The sequence below is a fragment of the Taudactylus pleione genome, unplaced genomic scaffold, assembly GCF_031769625.1.
Source record: "Taudactylus pleione unplaced genomic scaffold, aTauple2 ptg002085l, whole genome shotgun sequence".
NCBI lineage: Eukaryota > Metazoa > Chordata > Amphibia > Anura > Myobatrachidae > Taudactylus > Taudactylus pleione.
In genome coordinates, this window is record NW_028286479.1 from 40,649 (window position 1) to 60,839 (window position 20,191).

General features: G+C 36.7%; 1 long non-coding RNA gene across 1 annotated transcript in view; it reads right to left on the minus strand.

Annotated features, from left to right (window-relative positions):
* Positions 1–16,145: 16,145 nt before the first annotated feature.
* LOC148435680 (uncharacterized) overlaps positions 16,146–20,191 on the minus strand; it is a 129,985-nt gene continuing 125,939 nt past the window's right edge. Inside the window, exon 3 of the long non-coding RNA XR_015876576.1 lies at positions 16,146–16,174. This is a non-coding gene — a long non-coding RNA (uncharacterized LOC148435680). The remainder of the gene's footprint in view (positions 16,175–20,191) is intronic.

Sequence of the window (20,191 nt, forward strand, 5' to 3'; positions counted from 1 at the left end):
CTATCTATGTAATAATTAGCTACAGTATAACTGTCTCCTAACATGTATATATATAACATTTCACAGGACATGGTAACTGACATTCATCACACAGAGCCAAACTATCTATGTAATAATCAGCTACAGTATAACTGTCTCCTAACATGTATATATATAACATCACAGGACATGGTAACTGACATTCATCACACAGAGCCAAACTATCTATGTAATAACCAGTATACAGTATAAATGTCTCCTAACATGTGTATATATAACATTTCAAAGGACATGGTAACTGACATTCATCACACAGAGCCAAACTATCTATGTAATAACCAGCTACAGTATAACTGTCTCCTAACATGTGTATATATAACATCACAGGACATGGTAACTGACATTCATCACACAGATCCAAACTATCTATGTAATAACCGGTATACAGTATAACTGTCTCCTAACATGTGTATATATAACATTTCACAGGACATGGTAACTGACATTCATCACACAGAGCCAAACTATCTATGTAATAACCAGTATACAGTTTAACTGTCTCCTAACATGTGTATATTTAACATCACAGGACATGGTAACTGACATTCATCACACAGAGCCAAACTATCTATGTAATAATTAGCTACAGTATAACTGTCTCCTAACATGTGTATATATAACATTTCACAGGACATGGTAACTGACATTCATCACACAGAGCCAAACTATCTATGTAATGACCAGTATACAGTATAACTGTCTCCTAACATGTGTATATATAACATTTCACAGGACATGGTAACTGACATTCATCACACAGAGCCAAACTATCTATGTAATAATCAGCTACAGTATAACTGTCTCCTAACATGTACATATAACATTTCACAGGACATGGTAACTGACATTCATCACACAGAGCCAAACTATCTATGTAATAACCAGTATACAGTATAACTGTCTCCTAACATGTGTATATATAACATCACAGGACATGGTAACTGACATTCATCACACAGAGCCAAACTATCTATGTAATAATTAGCTACAGTATAACTGTCTCCTAACATGTATATATATAACATCACAGGACATGGTAACTGACATTCATCACACAGAGCCAAACTATCTATGTAATGACCAGTATACAGTATAACTGTCTCCTAACATGTGTATATATAACATTTCACAGGACATGGTAACTGACATTCATCACACAGAGCCAAACTATCTATGTAATAATCAGCTACAGTATAACTGTCTCCTAACATGTGTATATATAACATTTCACAGGACATGGTAACTGACATTCATCACACAGAGCCAAACTATCTATGTAATAACCAGTATACAGTATAACTGTCTCTTCCTAACATGTGTATATATAACATTTCACAGGACATGGTAACTGACATTCATCACACAGAGCCAAACTATCTATGTAATAATCAGCTACAGTATAACTGTCTCCTAACATGTGTATATATAACATTTCACAGGACATGGTAACTGACATTCATCACACAGAGCCAAACTATCTATGTAATAACCAGTATACAGTATAACTGTCTCCTCCTAACATGTGTATATATAACATTTCACAGGACATGGTAACTGACATTCATCACACAGAGCCAAACTATCAATGTAAAAATCAGCTACAGTATAACTGTCTCCTAACATGTATATATAACATTTCACAGGACATGGTAACTGACATTCATCACACAGAGCCAAACTATCTATGTAATAACCAGTATACAGTATAACTGTCTCCTAACATGTGTATATATAACATCACAGGACATGGTAACTGACATTCATCACACAGAGCCAAACTATCTATGTAATAACAGTATACAGTATAACTGTCTCCTAACATGTGTATATATAACATTTCACAGGACATGGTAACTGACATTCATCACACAGAGCCAAACTATCTATGTAATAACCAGTATACAGTATAACTGTCTCCTAACATGTGTATATATAACATTTCACAGGACATGGTAACTGACATTCATCACACAGAGCCAAACTATCTATGTAATAATCAGCTACAGTATAACTGTCTCCTAACATGTGTATATATAACATTTCACAGGACATGGTAACTGACATTCATCACACAGAGCCAAACTATCTATGTAATAACCAGTATACAGTATAACTGTCTCCTAACAAGTGTATATATAATATCACAGGACACAGTAACTGACATTCATCACACAGAGCCAAACTATCTATGTAATAACCGGTATACAGTATAACTGTCTCCTAACATGTGTATATATAACATTTCACAGGACATGGTAACTGACATTCATCACACAGAGCCAAATTATCTATGTAATAACCAGTATACAGTATAACTGTCTCCTAACATGTGTATATATAACATTTCACAGGACATGGTAACTGAAATTCATCACACAGAGCCAAACTATCTATGTAATAACCAGTAAACAGTATAACTGTCTCCTAACGTGTATATATAACATCACAGGACATGGTAACTGACATTCATCACACAGAGCCAAACTATCTATGTAATAATCAGCTACAGTATAACTGTCTCCTAACATGTGTATATATAACATTTCACAGGACATGGTAACTGACATTCATCACACAGAGCCAAACTATCTATGTAATAACCAGTATACAGTATAACTGTCTGCTAACATGTGTATATAGAACATTTCACAGGACATGGTAACTGACATTCATCACACAGAGCCAAACTATCTATGGAATAATCAGCTACAGTATAACTGTCTCCTAACATGTGTATATTTAACATTTCACAGGACATGGTAACTGACATTCATCACACAGAGCCAAACTATCTATGTAATAACCAGTATACAGTATAACTATCTCCTAACATGTGTATATATAACATCACAGGACTTGGTAACTGACATTCATCACACAGAGCCAAACTATCTATGTAATAACCAGTATACAGTATAACTGTCTCCTAACATGTGTATATATAACATTTCACAGGACATGGTAACTGACATTCATCACACAGAGCCAAACTATCTATGTAATAATCAGCTACAGTATAACTGTCTCCTAACATGTGTATATATAACATTTCACAGGACATGGTAACTGACATTCATCACACAGAGCCAAACTATCTATGTAATAACCAGTATACAGTATAACTGTCTCCTAACAAGTGTATATATAATATCACAGGACATGGTAACTGACATTCATCACACAGAGCCAAACTATCTATGTAATAACCGGTATACAGTATAACTGTCTCCTAACATGTGTATATATAACATTTCACAGGACATGGTAACTGACATTCATCACACAGAGCCAAATTATCTATGTAATAACCAGTATACAGTATAACTGTCTCCTAACATGTGTATATATAACATTTCACAGGACATGGTAACTGAAATTCATCACACAGAGCCAAACTATCTATGTAATAACCAGTAAACAGTATAACTGTCTCCTAACGTGTATATATAACATCACAGGACATGGTAACTGACATTCATCACACAGAGCCAAACTATCTATGTAATAATCAGATACAGTATAACTGTCTCCTAACATGTGTATATATAACATTTCACAGGACATGGTAACTGACATTCATCACACAGAGCCAAACTATCTATGTAATAACCAGTATACAGTATAACTGTCTCCTAACATGTGTATATATAACATTTCACAGGACATGGTAACTGACATTCATCACACAGAGCCAAACTATCTATGTAATAACCAGTATACAGTATAACTGTCTGCTAACATGTGTATATATAACATCACAGGACATGGTAACTGACATTCATCACACAGAGCCAAACTATCTATGTAATAACCAGTATACAGTATAACTGTCTCCTAACATGTGTATATATAACATTTCACAGGACATGGTAACTGACATTCATCACACAGAGCCAAACTATCTATGTAATAACCGGTATACAGTATAACTGTCTCCTAACATGTGTATATATAACATTTCACAGGACATGGTAACTGACATTCACCACACAGAGCCAAACTATCTATGTACTAATTAGCTACAGTATAACTGTCTCCTAACATGTGTATATATAACATCACAGGACATGGTAACTGACATTCATCACACAGAGCCAAACTATCTATGTAATAACCAGTATACAGTATAACTGTCTCCTAACATGTGTATATATAACATTTCACAGGACATGGTAACTGACATTCATCACACAGAGCCAAACTATCTATGTAATAACCGGTATACAGTATAACTGTCTCCTAACATGTGTATATATAACATTTCACAGGACATGGTAACTGACATTCATCACACAGAGCCAAACTATCTATGTAATAATCAGCTACAGTATAACTGTCTCCTAACAAGTGTATATATAACATTTCACAGGACATGGTAACTGACATTCATCACACAGAGCCAAACTATCTATGTAATAACCAGTATACAGTATAACTGTCTCCTAACATGTGTATATATAACATCACAGGACATGGTAACTGACATTCATCACACAGAGCCAAACTATCTATGTAATAACCGGTATACAGTATAACTGTCTCCTAACATGTGTATATATAACATTTCACAGGACATGGTAACTGACATTCATCACACAGAGCCAAATTATCTATGTAATAACCAGTATACAGTATAACTGTCTCCTAACATGTGTATATATAACATTTCACAGGACATGGTAACTGAAATTCATCACACAGAGCCAAACTATCTATGTAATAACCAGATAACAGTATAACTGTCTCCTAACGTGTATATATAACATCACAGGACATGGTAACTGACATTCATCACACAGAGCCAAACTATCTATGTAATAATCAGCTACAGTATAACTGTCTCCTAACATGTGTATATATAACATTTCACAGGACATGGTAACTGACATTCATCACACAGAGCCAAACTATCTATGTAATAACCAGTATACAGTATAACTGTCTGCTAACATGTGTATATATAACATTTCACAGGACATGGTAACTGACATTCATCACACAGAGCCAAACTATCTATGGAATAATCAGCTACAGTATAACTGTCTCCTAACATGTGTATATTTAACATTTCACAGGACATGGTAACTGACATTCATCACACAGAGCCAAACTATCTATGTAATAACCAGTATACAGTATAACTGTCTCCTAACATGTGTATATATAACATCACAGGACTTGGTAACTGACATTCATCACACAGAGCCAAACTATCTATGTAATAACCAGTATACAGTATAACTGTCTCCTAACATGTGTATATATAACATTTCACAGGACATGGTAACTGACATTCATCACACAGAGCCAAACTATCTATGTAATAATCAGCTACAGTATAACTGTCTCCTAACATGTGTATATATAACATTTCACAGGACATGGTAACTGACATTCATCACACAGAGCCAAACTATCTATGTAATAACCAGTATACAGTATAACTGTCTCCTAACAAGTGTATATATAATATCACAGGACATGGTAACTGACATTCATCACACAGAGCCAAACTATCTATGTAATAACCGGTATACAGTATAACTGTCTCCTAACATGTGTATATATAACATTTCACAGGACATGGTAACTGACATTCATCACACAGAGCCAAATTATCTATGTAATAACCAGTATACAGTATAACTGTCTCCTAACATGTGTATATATAACATTTCACAGGACATGGTAACTGAAATTCATCACACAGAGCCAAACTATCTATGTAATAACCAGTAAACAGTATAACTGTCTCCTAACGTGTATATATAACATCACAGGACATGGTAACTGACATTCATCACACAGAGCCAAACTATCTATGTAATAATCAGCTACAGTATAACTGTCTCCTAACATGTGTATATATAACATTTCACAGGACATGGTAACTGACATTCATCACACAGAGCCAAACTATCTATGTAATAACCAGTATACAGTATAACTGTCTCCTAACATGTGTATATATAACATTTCACAGGACATGGTAACTGACATTCATCACACAGAGCCAAACTATCTATGCAATAACCAGTATACAGTATAACTGTCTGCTAACATGTGTATATATAACATCACAGGACATGGTAACTGACATTCTTCACACAGAGCCAAACTATCTATGTAATAATTAGCTACAGTATAACTGTCTCCTAACATGTGTATATATAACATTTCACAGGACATGGTAACTGACATTCATCACACAGAGCCAAACTATCTATGTAATGACCAGTATACAGTATAACTGTCTCCTAACATGTGTATATATAACATTTCACAGGACATGGTAACTGACATTCATCACACAGAGCCAAACTATCTATGTAATAATTAGCTACAGTATAACTGTCTCCTAACATGTATATATATAACATCACAGGACATGGTAACTGACATTCATCACACAGAGCCAAACTATCTATGTAATGACCAGTATACAGTATAACTGTCTCCTAACATGTGTATATATAACATTTCACAGGACATGGTAACTGACATTCATCACACAGAGCCAAACTATCTATGTAATAATCAGCTACAGTATAACTGTCTCCTAACATGTGTATATATAACATTTCACAGGACATGGTAACTGACATTCATCACACAGAGCCAAACTATCTATGTAATAACCAGTATACAGTATAACTGTCTCTTCCTAACATGTGTATATATAACATTTCACAGGACATGGTAACTGACATTCATCACACAGAGCCAAACTATCTATGTAATAATCAGCTACAGTATAACTGTCTCCTAACATGTGTATATATAACATTTCACAGGACATGGTAACTGACATTCATCACACAGAGCCAAACTATCTATGTAATAACCAGTATACAGTATAACTGTCTCCTCCTAACATGTGTATATATAACATTTCACAGGACATGGTAACTGACATTCATCACACAGAGCCAAACTATCAATGTAAAAATCAGCTACAGTATAACTGTCTCCTAACATGTATATATAACATTTCACAGGACATGGTAACTGACATTCATCACACAGAGCCAAACTATCTATGTAATAACCAGTATACAGTATAACTGTCTCCTAACATGTGTATATATAACATCACAGGACATGGTAACTGACATTCATCACACAGAGCCAAACTATCTATGTAATAACAGTATACAGTATAACTGTCTCCTAACATGTGTATATATAACATTTCACAGGACATGGTAACTGACATTCATCACACAGAGCCAAACTATCTATGTAATAACCAGTATACAGTATAACTGTCTCCTAACATGTGTATATATAACATTTCACAGGACATGGTAACTGACATTCATCACACAGAGCCAAACTATCTATGTAATAATCAGCTACAGTATAACTGTCTCCTAACATGTGTATATATAACATTTCACAGGACATGGTAACTGACATTCATCACACAGAGCCAAACTATCTATGTAATAACCAGTATACAGTATAACTGTCTCCTAACAAGTGTATATATAATATCACAGGACATAGTAACTGACATTCATCACACAGAGCCAAACTATCTATGTAATAACCGGTATACAGTATAACTGTCTCCTAACATGTGTATATATAACATTTCACAGGACATGGTAACTGACATTCATCACACAGAGCCAAATTATCTATGTAATAACCAGTATACAGTATAACTGTCTCCTAACATGTGTATATATAACATTTCACAGGACATGGTAACTGAAATTCATCACACAGAGCCAAACTATCTATGTAATAACCAGTAAACAGTATAACTGTCTCCTAACGTGTATATATAACATCACAGGACATGGTAACTGACATTCATCACACAGAGCCAAACTATCTATGTAATAATCAGCTACAGTATAACTGTCTCCTAACATGTGTATATATAACATTTCACAGGACATGGTAACTGACATTCATCACACAGAGCCAAACTATCTATGTAATAACCAGTATACAGTATAACTGTCTGCTAACATGTGTATATATAACATTTCACAGGACATGGTAACTGACATTCATCACACAGAGCCAAACTATCTATGGAATAATCAGCTACAGTATAACTGTCTCCTAACATGTGTATATTTAACATTTCACAGGACATGGTAACTGACATTCATCACACAGAGCCAAACTATCTATGTAATAACCAGTATACAGTATAACTATCTCCTAACATGTGTATATATAACATCACAGGACTTGGTAACTGACATTCATCACACAGAGCCAAACTATCTATGTAATAACCAGTATACAGTATAACTGTCTCCTAACATGTGTATATATAACATTTCACAGGACATGGTAACTGACATTCATCACACAGAGCCAAACTATCTATGTAATAATCAGCTACAGTATAACTGTCTCCTAACATGTGTATATATAACATTTCACAGGACATGGTAACTGACATTCATCACACAGAGCCAAACTATCTATGTAATAACCAGTATACAGTATAACTGTCTCCTAACAAGTGTATATATAATATCACAGGACATGGTAACTGACATTCATCACACAGAGCCAAACTATCTATGTAATAACCGGTATACAGTATAACTGTCTCCTAACATGTGTATATATAACATTTCACAGGACATGGTAACTGACATTCATCACACAGAGCCAAATTATCTATGTAATAACCAGTATACAGTATAACTGTCTCCTAACATGTGTATATATAACATTTCACAGGACATGGTAACTGAAATTCATCACACAGAGCCAAACTATCTATGTAATAACCAGTAAACAGTATAACTGTCTCCTAACGTGTATATATAACATCACAGGACATGGTAACTGACATTCATCACACAGAGCCAAACTATCTATGTAATAATCAGATACAGTATAACTGTCTCCTAACATGTGTATATATAACATTTCACAGGACATGGTAACTGACATTCATCACACAGAGCCAAACTATCTATGTAATAACCAGTATACAGTATAACTGTCTCCTAACATGTGTATATATAACATTTCACAGGACATGGTAACTGACATTCATCACACAGAGCCAAACTATCTATGTAATAACCAGTATACAGTATAACTGTCTGCTAACATGTGTATATATAACATCACAGGACATGGTAACTGACATTCATCACACAGAGCCAAACTATCTATGTAATAATTAGCTACAGTATAACTGTCTCCTAACATGTGTATATATAACATTTCACAGGACATGGTAACTGACATTCATCACACAGAGCCAAACTATCTATGTAATAACCAGTATACAGTATAACTGTCTCCTAACATGTGTATATATAACATTTCACAGGACATGGTAACTGACATTCATCACACAGAGCCAAACTATCTATGTAATAACCGGTATACAGTATAACTGTCTCCTAACATGTGTATATATAACATTTCACAGGACATGGTAACTGACATTCATCACACAGAGCCAAACTATCTATGTACTAATTAGCTACAGTATAACTGTCTCCTAACATGTGTATATATAACATCACAGGACATGGTAACTGACATTCATCACACAGAGCCAAACTATCTATGTAATAACCAGTATACAGTATAACTGTCTCCTAACATGTGTATATATAACATTTCACAGGACATGGTAACTGACATTCATCACACAGAGCCAAACTATCTATGTAATAACCGGTATACAGTATAACTGTCTCCTAACATGTGTATATATAACATTTCACAGGACATAGTAACTGACATTCATCACACAGAGCCAAACTATCTATGTAATAATCAGCTACAGTATAACTGTCTCCTAACAAGTGTATATATAACATTTCACAGGACATGGTAACTGACATTCATCACACAGAGCCAAACTATCTATGTAATAACCAGTATACAGTATAACTGTCTCCTAACATGTGTATATATAACATCACAGGACATGGTAACTGACATTCATCACACAGAGCCAAACTATCTATGTAATAACCGGTATACAGTATAACTGTCTCCTAACATGTGTATATATAACATTTCACAGGACATGGTAACTGACATTCATCACACAGAGCCAAATTATCTATGTAATAACCAGTATACAGTATAACTGTCTCCTAACATGTGTATATATAACATTTCACAGGACATGGTAACTGAAATTCATCACACAGAGCCAAACTATCTATGTAATAACCAGTAAACAGTATAACTGTCTCCTAACGTGTATATATAACATCACAGGACATGGTAACTGACATTCATCACACAGAGCCAAACTATCTATGTAATAATCAGCTACAGTATAACTGTCTCCTAACATGTGTATATATAACATTTCACAGGACATGGTAACTGACATTCATCACACAGAGCCAAACTATCTATGTAATAACCAGTATACAGTATAACTGTCTGCTAACATGTGTATATATAACATTTCACAGGACATGGTAACTGACATTCATCACACAGAGCCAAACTATCTATGGAATAATCAGCTACAGTATAACTGTCTCCTAACATGTGTATATTTAACATTTCACAGGACATGGTAACTGACATTCATCACACAGAGCCAAACTATCTATGTAATAACCAGTATACAGTATAACTGTCTCCTAACATGTGTATATATAACATCACAGGACTTGGTAACTGACATTCATCACACAGAGCCAAACTATCTATGTAATAACCAGTATACAGTATAACTGTCTCCTAACATGTGTATATATAACATTTCACAGGACATGGTAACTGACATTCATCACACAGAGCCAAACTATCTATGTAATAATCAGCTACAGTATAACTGTCTCCTAACATGTGTATATATAACATTTCACAGGACATGGTAACTGACATTCATCACACAGAGCCAAACTATCTATGTAATAACCAGTATACAGTATAACTGTCTCCTAACAAGTGTATATATAATATCACAGGACATGGTAACTGACATTCATCACACAGAGCCAAACTATCTATGTAATAACCGGTATACAGTATAACTGTCTCCTAACATGTGTATATATAACATTTCACAGGACATGGTAACTGACATTCATCACACAGAGCCAAATTATCTATGTAATAACCAGTATACAGTATAACTGTCTCCTAACATGTGTATATATAACATTTCACAGGACATGGTAACTGAAATTCATCACACAGAGCCAAACTATCTATGTAATAACCAGTAAACAGTATAACTGTCTCCTAACGTGTATATATAACATCACAGGACATGGTAACTGACATTCATCACACAGAGCCAAACTATCTATGTAATAATCAGCTACAGTATAACTGTCTCCTAACATGTGTATATATAACATTTCACAGGACATGGTAACTGACATTCATCACACAGAGCCAAACTATCTATGTAATAACCAGTATACAGTATAACTGTCTCCTAACATGTGTATATATAACATTTCACAGGACATGGTAACTGACATTCATCACACAGAGCCAAACTATCTATGCAATAACCAGTATACAGTATAACTGTCTGCTAACATGTGTATATATAACATCACAGGACATGGTAACTGACATTCTTCACACAGAGCCAAACTATCTATGTAATAATTAGCTAAAGTATAACTGTCTCCTAACATGTGTATATATAACATTTCACAGGACATGGTAACTGACATTCATCACACAGAGCCAAACTATCTATGTAATAACCAGTATACAGTATAACTGTCTCCTAACATGTGTATATATAACATTTCACAGGACATGGTAACTGACATTCATCACACAGAGCCAAACTATCTATGTAATAACCGGTATACAGTATAACTGTCTCCTAACATGTGTATATATAACATTTCACAGGACATGGTAACTGACATTCATCACACAGAGCCAAACTATCTATGTACTAATTAGCTACAGTATAACTGTCTCCTAACATGTGTATATATAACATCACAGGACATGGTAACTGACATTCATCACACAGAGCCAAACTATCTATGTAATAACCAGTATACAGTATAACTGTCTCCTAACATGTGTATATATAACATTTCACAGGACATGGTAACTGACATTCATCACACAGAGCCAAACTATCTATGTAATAACCGGTATACAGTATAACTGTCTCCTAACATGTGTATATATAACATTTCACAGGACATGGTAACTGACATTCATCACACAGAGCCAAACTATCTATGTAATAATCAGCTACAGTATAACTGTCTCCTAACAAGTGTATATATAACATTTCACAGGACATGGTAACTGACATTCATCACACAGAGCCAAACTATCTATGTAATAACCAGTATACAGTATAACTGTCTCCTAACATGTGTATATATAACATCACAGGACATGGTAACTGACATTCATCACACAGAGCCAAACTATCTATGTAATAATTAGCTACAGTATAACTGTCTCCTAACATGTATATATATAACATTTCACAGGACATGGTAACTGACATTCATCACACAGAGCCAAACTATCTATGTAATAATCAGCTACAGTATAACTGTCTCCTAACATGTATATATATAACATCACAGGACATGGTAACTGACATTCATCACACAGAGCCAAACTATCTATGTAATAACCAGTATACAGTATAAATGTCTCCTAACATGTGTATATATAACATTTCACAGGACATGGTAACTGACATTCATCACACAGAGCCAAACTATCTATGTAATAACCAGCTACAGTATAACTGTCTCCTAACATGTGTATATATAACATCACAGGACATGGTAACTGACATTCATCACACAGATCCAAACTATCTATGTAATAACCGGTATACAGTATAACTGTCTCCTAACATGTGTATATATAACATTTCACAGGACATGGTAACTGACATTCATCACACAGAGCCAAACTATCTATGTAATAACCAGTATACAGTATAACTGTCTGCTAACATGTGTATATATAACATCACAGGACATGGTAACTGACATTCATCACACAGAGCCAAACTATCTATGTAATAATTAGCTACAGTATAACTGTCTCCTAACATGTGTATATATAACATTTCACAGGACATGGTAACTGACATTCATCACACAGAGCCAAACTATCTATGTAATGACCAGTATACAGTATAACTGTCTCCTAACATGTGTATATATAACATTTCACAGGACATGGTAACTGACATTCATCACACAGAGCCAAACTATCTATGTAATAACCAGTATACAGTATAACTGTCTCCTAACATGTGTATATATAACATCACAGGACATGGTAACTGACATTCATCACACAGAGCCAAACTATCTATGTAATAATTAGCTACAGTATAACTGTCTCCTAACATGTGTATATATAACATCACTGGACATGGTAACTGACATTCATCACACAGAGCCAAACTATCTATGTAATAATTAGCTACATTATAACTGTCTCCTAACATGTATATATATAACATCACAGGACATGGTAACTGACATTCATCACACAGAGCCAAACTATCTATGTAATGACCAGTGTACAGTATAACTGTCTCCTAACATGTGTATATATAACATTTCACAGGACATGGTAACTGCCATTCATCACACAGAGCCAAACTATCTATGTAATAATTAGCTACAGTATAACTGTCTCCTAACATGTATATATAACATTTCACAGGACATGGTAACTGACATTCATCACACAGAGCCAAACTATCTATGTAATAATCAGCTACAGTATAACTGTCTCCTAACATGTGTATATATAACATTTCACAGGACATGGTAACTGACATTCATCACACAGAGCCAAACTATCTATGTAATAACCAGTATACAGTATAACTGTCTCTTCCTAACATGTGTATATATAACATTTCACAGGACATGGTAACTGACATTCATCACACAGAGCCAAACTATCTATGTAATAATTAGCTACAGTATAACTGTCTCCTAACATGTGTATATATAACATCACTGGACATGGTAACTGACATTCATCACACAGAGCCAAACTATCTATGTAATAATTAGCTACAGTATAACTGTCTCCTAACATGTATATATATAACATCACAGGACATGGTAACTGACATTCATCACACAGAGCCAAACTATCTATGTAATGACCAGTATACAGTATAACTGTCTCCTAACATGTGTATATATAACATTTCACAGGACATGGTAACTGACATTCATCACACAGAGCCAAACTATCTATGTAATAATCAGCTACAGTATAACTGTCTCCTAACATGTGTATATATAACATTTCACAGGACATGGTAACTGACATTCATCACACAGAGCCAAACTATCTATGTAATAACCAGTATACAGTATAACTGTCTCTTCCTAACATGTGTATATATAACATTTCACAGGACATGGTAACTGACATTCATCACACAGAGCCAAACTATCTATGTAATAATCAGCTACAGTATAACTGTCTCCTAACATGTGTATATATAACATTTCACAGGACATGGTAACTGACATTCATCACACAGAGCCAAACTATCTATGTAATAACCAGTATACAGTATAACTGTCTCCTAACATGTGTATATATAACATTTCACAGGACATGGTAACTGACATTCATCACACAGAGCCAAACTATCTATGTAATAATTAGCTACAGTATAACTGTCTCCTAACATGTATATATATAACATTTCACAGGACATGGTAACTGACATTCATCACACAGAGCCAAACTATCTATGTAATAACCAGCATACAGTATAACTGTCTCCTAACATGTGTATATATAACATCACAGAACATGGTAACTGACATTCATCACACAGAGCCAAACTATCTATGTAATAACCAGTATACAGTATAACTGTCTCCTAACATGTGTATATATAACATTTCACAGGACATGGTAACTGACATTCATCACACAGAGCCAAACTCTCTATGTAATAATTAGCTACAGTATAACTGTCTCCTAACATGTGTATATATAACATTTCACAGGACATGGTAACTGACATTCATCACACAGAGCCAAACTATCTATGTAATAACCAGTATACAGTATAATATTAACACTTGTGTTCCTGCAATGAAGGCAGGAAATCATAGAAACACAACATTCTCCATAAACAAGAAGGGTATTAAACACATATTAAATACAAATACTTTCACACGTCATATACTCTCTATACACCAATGCATTGCAGATCAGACGCAGCGCTCTGTTACCTCCCTTTTGATTGTCCTCCCCGGGGGAAGCAGATGGGCTGTGACGGGGGTGGGGCCTGATGGATCATGTAAGTAAGCCCCACCCCTTTGCAGCAAATTGTTGCGATTGGCCTAAATTTAAATAGGGGCGGAGCTAAATGATGCAATTAATGGAAAATCGTGTCATTAAGCCCCGTCCCCTTCACGGGGACCCGCGATGGCTGCGGAAATTCTCCCCATTCTGCCCACTTAATTAGGAAGTGGGCAGAATGCGGGAGAAATGCCTACCGTTCCGGGGGTGCTGGGGGTTACCCGAAAATCTGGAGCCTCCCCTGGAAACCAGGAGGGTAGGCATGTATGATTTATTAGTACAGTTATTAAAAACCATGTGCACTGTTTGTGCTTATACATTGTGTCCACGCTGGTACTTTACCTCTTTCAGTGCTGGTGGTACTGGGAGCTGCTCTCCCAATCTCCCAGCACTCTGCAGTACATACAGGGATCCCCCAGCCGCACAGTTTGAGCAGTAAATGGCAGCGTGGCTCAGTGAGCGGTAAATGGCAGCGTGGCTCAGTGAGCATTAAATGGTGGTATGGCTCAGTGAGCAGTAAATGGCATGGTACAGAGGGCAGTAAGAGGCAGCATGGCACAGTGAGCAGTAAATGGCAGCATGGCACAGTAAGGAGTAAGTGGTGGCATCGCTCAGTGAGCATTAAATGGCATGGTACAGAGCGCAGTAAGAGACAGCATGGCACAGTGAGGATAATGGCAGCATGGTACTGTAAACGGTAATAATGAAAGATGATTCATACAGTTAATATTTTACAGGACCTGTATCACTAGAATTTAAGTATTTGTTTTTCCATGTTCTTTCTGAAATCCTCCGCACGTGTGTGTTCCTATTATGTCTGTAATTCACAAATACTCACCACATGAATCCTCTGTATAACACCAATCTGTAGGAAACAAAGACAGAAATAATAATCAAACAAAGATATAATTGACATGGCAACTTATAATGGCTGAGATATCTGAGAGCAAGTGAATACTCAGTTACTGAAGTTGACACACTTTCTAAGCTAACCTAATGTAATAGAGTCCGAGAACAAGGAAACTCCCCCAATGTAATAGAGTCCGAGAACATGGAAACTCGCCCAATGTAATAGAGACCGAGAACATGGAAACTCACCCAATGTAATAGTGACAGAGAACATGGAAACTCCCCCAATGTAATAGAGTCCGAGAACATGGAAACTCGCCCAATGTAATAGAGACCGAGAACATGGAAACTCACCCAATGTAATAGTGACAGAGAACATGGAAACTCGCCCAATGTAATAGTGACAGAGAACATGGAAACTCCCCCAATGTAATAGAGACAGAGAACATGGAAACTCCCCCAATGTAATAGTGACAGAGAACATGGAAACTCCCCAAATGTAAAAGTGACAGAGAACATGGAAACTCCCCCAATGTAATAGTGAAGGAGAACATGGAAACTCCCCCAAAGTGATAGCGACAGAGAACATGGAAACTCTCCCAATGTAATATTAACAGAGAACATGGAAACTCCCCCAATGTAATAGTGACTGAGAACATGGAAACTCGCCCAATGTAATATAGACAGAGAACATGGAAACTCCCCCAATGTAATAGAGACCGAGAACATGGAAACTCCCCCAATTTAATAGTAACAGAGAACATGGAAACTCGCCCAATGTAATAGAGACCGAGAACATGGAAACTCCCCCAATGTAATAGTGACAGTAACATGGAAACTCCCCCAATGTAATAGTGACAGAGAACATGGAAACTCCCCCAATGTAATAGAGACAGAGAACATGGAAACTCCCCCAATGTAATAGTGACAGAGAACATGGAAACTCCCCCAATGTAATAGTGACAGAGAACATGGAAACTCCCCCAATGTAATAATGACAGAGAACATGCAAACTCACCCAATGTAATAGTGACAGAGAACATGGAAACTCGCCCAATGTAATAGTGACAGAGAACATGGAAACTCCCCCAATGTAATATTGACATAGCACATGGAAACTCCCCCAATGTAATAGTGACAGAGACCATGGAAACTCCCCCCAATGTAATAGAGACAGAGAACATGGAAACTCGCCCAATGTAATAGTGACAGAGAACATGGAAACTCGCCCAATGTAATAGTGACCGAGAACATGGAAACTCGCCCAATGTAATATTGACAGGGAACATGGAAACTCGTCCAATGTAACAGAGACAGAGAACATGGAAACTCGCCCAATGTAACAGAGACCGAGAACATGGAAACTCCCCCAATGTAATAGAGTCTGTGAGCATGGAAACTCCCCCAATGTAATAGAGACAGAGAACATGGAAACTCACCAAATGTAATAGTGACAGAGAACATGGAAACTCCCCCAATTTAATAGTAACAGAGAACATGGAAACTCCCCCAATGTAATAGTGACAGAGAACATGGTAACTCCCCCAATGTAATAGTGACAGAGACCATGGAAACTCCCCCAATGTAATAGAGACAGAGAACATGGAATCTCCCCCAATGTAATAGTAACAGAGAACATGGAAACACCCCCAATGTAATAGTGACAGAGAACATGGAAACTCCCGCAATGTAATAGTAACAGAGAACATGGAAACTCCACCAATGTAATAGTGACAGAGAACATGGAAACTCCCCCAATGTAATAGTGACAGAGAACATGGAAACTCCCCCCAATGTAATAGTAACAGAGAACATGGAAAATCGCCCAATGTAATAGAGAAAGAGAACATGAAAACTCTCCCAATGTAATAGTAATAGAGAAAATGGAAACTCCCCCAATGTAATAGTGACAGAGAACATGGTAACTCCCCCAATGTAATAGTGATAGAGAACACGGAAACTCCCCCAATGTAATAGAGACAGAGAACATGAAAACTCACCCAATGTAATAGTAACAGAGAACATGGAAACACCCCCGATGTAATAGAGACCGAGAACATGGAAACTCCCCCAATGTAATAGTGACAGAGAACATGGAAACTCGCCCAATGTAATAGAGACAGTGAACATGGAAACTCCCCCAATGTAATAGAGACCGAGAACATGGAAACTCGCCCAATGTAATATAGACAGAGAACATGGAAACTCCCCCAATGTAATAGAGACCGAGAACATGGAAACTCCCCCAATGTAATAGTGACAGAGAACATAGAAACTCCCCCAATGTAATAGTGACAGAGAACATGGAAACTGGCCCAATGTAATAGTGACTGAGAACATGGTAACTCCCCCAATGTAATAGAGACCGAGAACATGGAAACTCCCCCAATGAAATAGTGACAGAGAACATGGAAACTCCCCAATGTAATAGTGACAGAGAACATGGAAACTCCCCCAATGTAACAGAGACCGAGAACATGGAAACTCCCCCAATGTAATAGTGACCGAGAACATGGAAACTCCCCAATGTAATAGTGACAGAGAACATGGGAACTCCCCCAATGTAATAGTGACAGAGAACATGGAAACTCGCCCAATGTAATAGTGACAGAGAACATGGAAACTCCCCCAATGTAATAGTGACAGAGAACATGGAAACTCGCCCAATGTAATAGAGACCGAGAACATGGAGACTCCCCAATATAATAGTGACAGAGAACAGGGAAACTCCCCCAATGTAATAGTGACAGAGAACATGGAAACTCGCCCAATGTAATAGAGACCGAGAACATGGAAACACCCCCAATGTAATAGTGACAGAGAACATGGAAACTCGCCCAATGTAATAGTAACATAGAACATGGAAACTCCCCCAATGTATTAGTGACAGAGAACATAGAAACTCGCCCAATGTAATAGTGACAGAGAACATGGAAACTCCCCCAATGTAATAGTTACCGAGAACATGGAAACTCACCCAATGTAATAGTGACAGAGAACATGGAAACTCGCCGAAAGTAATAGTGACAGAGAACATTGAAACTCGCCCAATGTAATAGTGACAGAGAACATGGAAACTCGCCCAATGTAATAGTGACAGAGAACATGGAAACTCCCCCAATGTAATAGTGACAGAGAACATGGAAACTCGCCCAAACTAATAGTGACCGAGAACATGGAAACTCGCCCAATGTAATAGTGACAGAGAACATGGAAATTCCCCAATGTAATAGAGACAGAGAACATGGAAACTCGCCCAATGTAATAGAGACCGAGAACATGGAAACTCCCCCAATGTAATAGAGTGTGTGAGCATGGAAACTCCCCCAATGTAATAGAGACAGAGAACATGGAAACTCGTCCAATGTAATAGAGACAGAGAACATGGAAACTCGCCCAATGTAACAGAGACCGAGAACATGGAAACTCCCCCAATGTAATAGAGTCTGTGAGCATGGAAACCCCCCAATGTAATAGAGACAGAGAACATGGAAACTCCCCCAATGTAATAGAGACAGAGAACATGGAAACTCCCCCAATGTAATAGTGACAGAGAACATGCAAACTCCCCCAATGTAATAGTGACAGAGAACATGGAAACTCTCCCAATGTAATAGTGACCGAGAACATGGAAACTCCCCCAATGTAATAGTGACAGAGAACATGGAAACTCCCCCAAAGTAATAGTGACATAGAACATGGAAACTCCCCAATGTAATAGTAACAGAGAACATGGAAACTCCCCCAATGTAATAGTGACAGAGAACATGGAAACTCTCCCAATGTAATAGTGACCGAGAACATGGAAACTCCCCCAATGTAATAGTAACAGAGAACATGGAAACTCACCCAATGTAATAGTGACAGAGAACATGGAAACTCGCCCAATGTAATAGTGACAGAGAACATGGAAACTCCCCCAATGTAATAGTAAGAGAGAACATGGAAACTCGCCCAATGTAATAGAGAAAGAGAACATGGAAACTCCCCCAATGTAATAGTAACAGAGAAAATGGAAACTCCCCCAATGTAA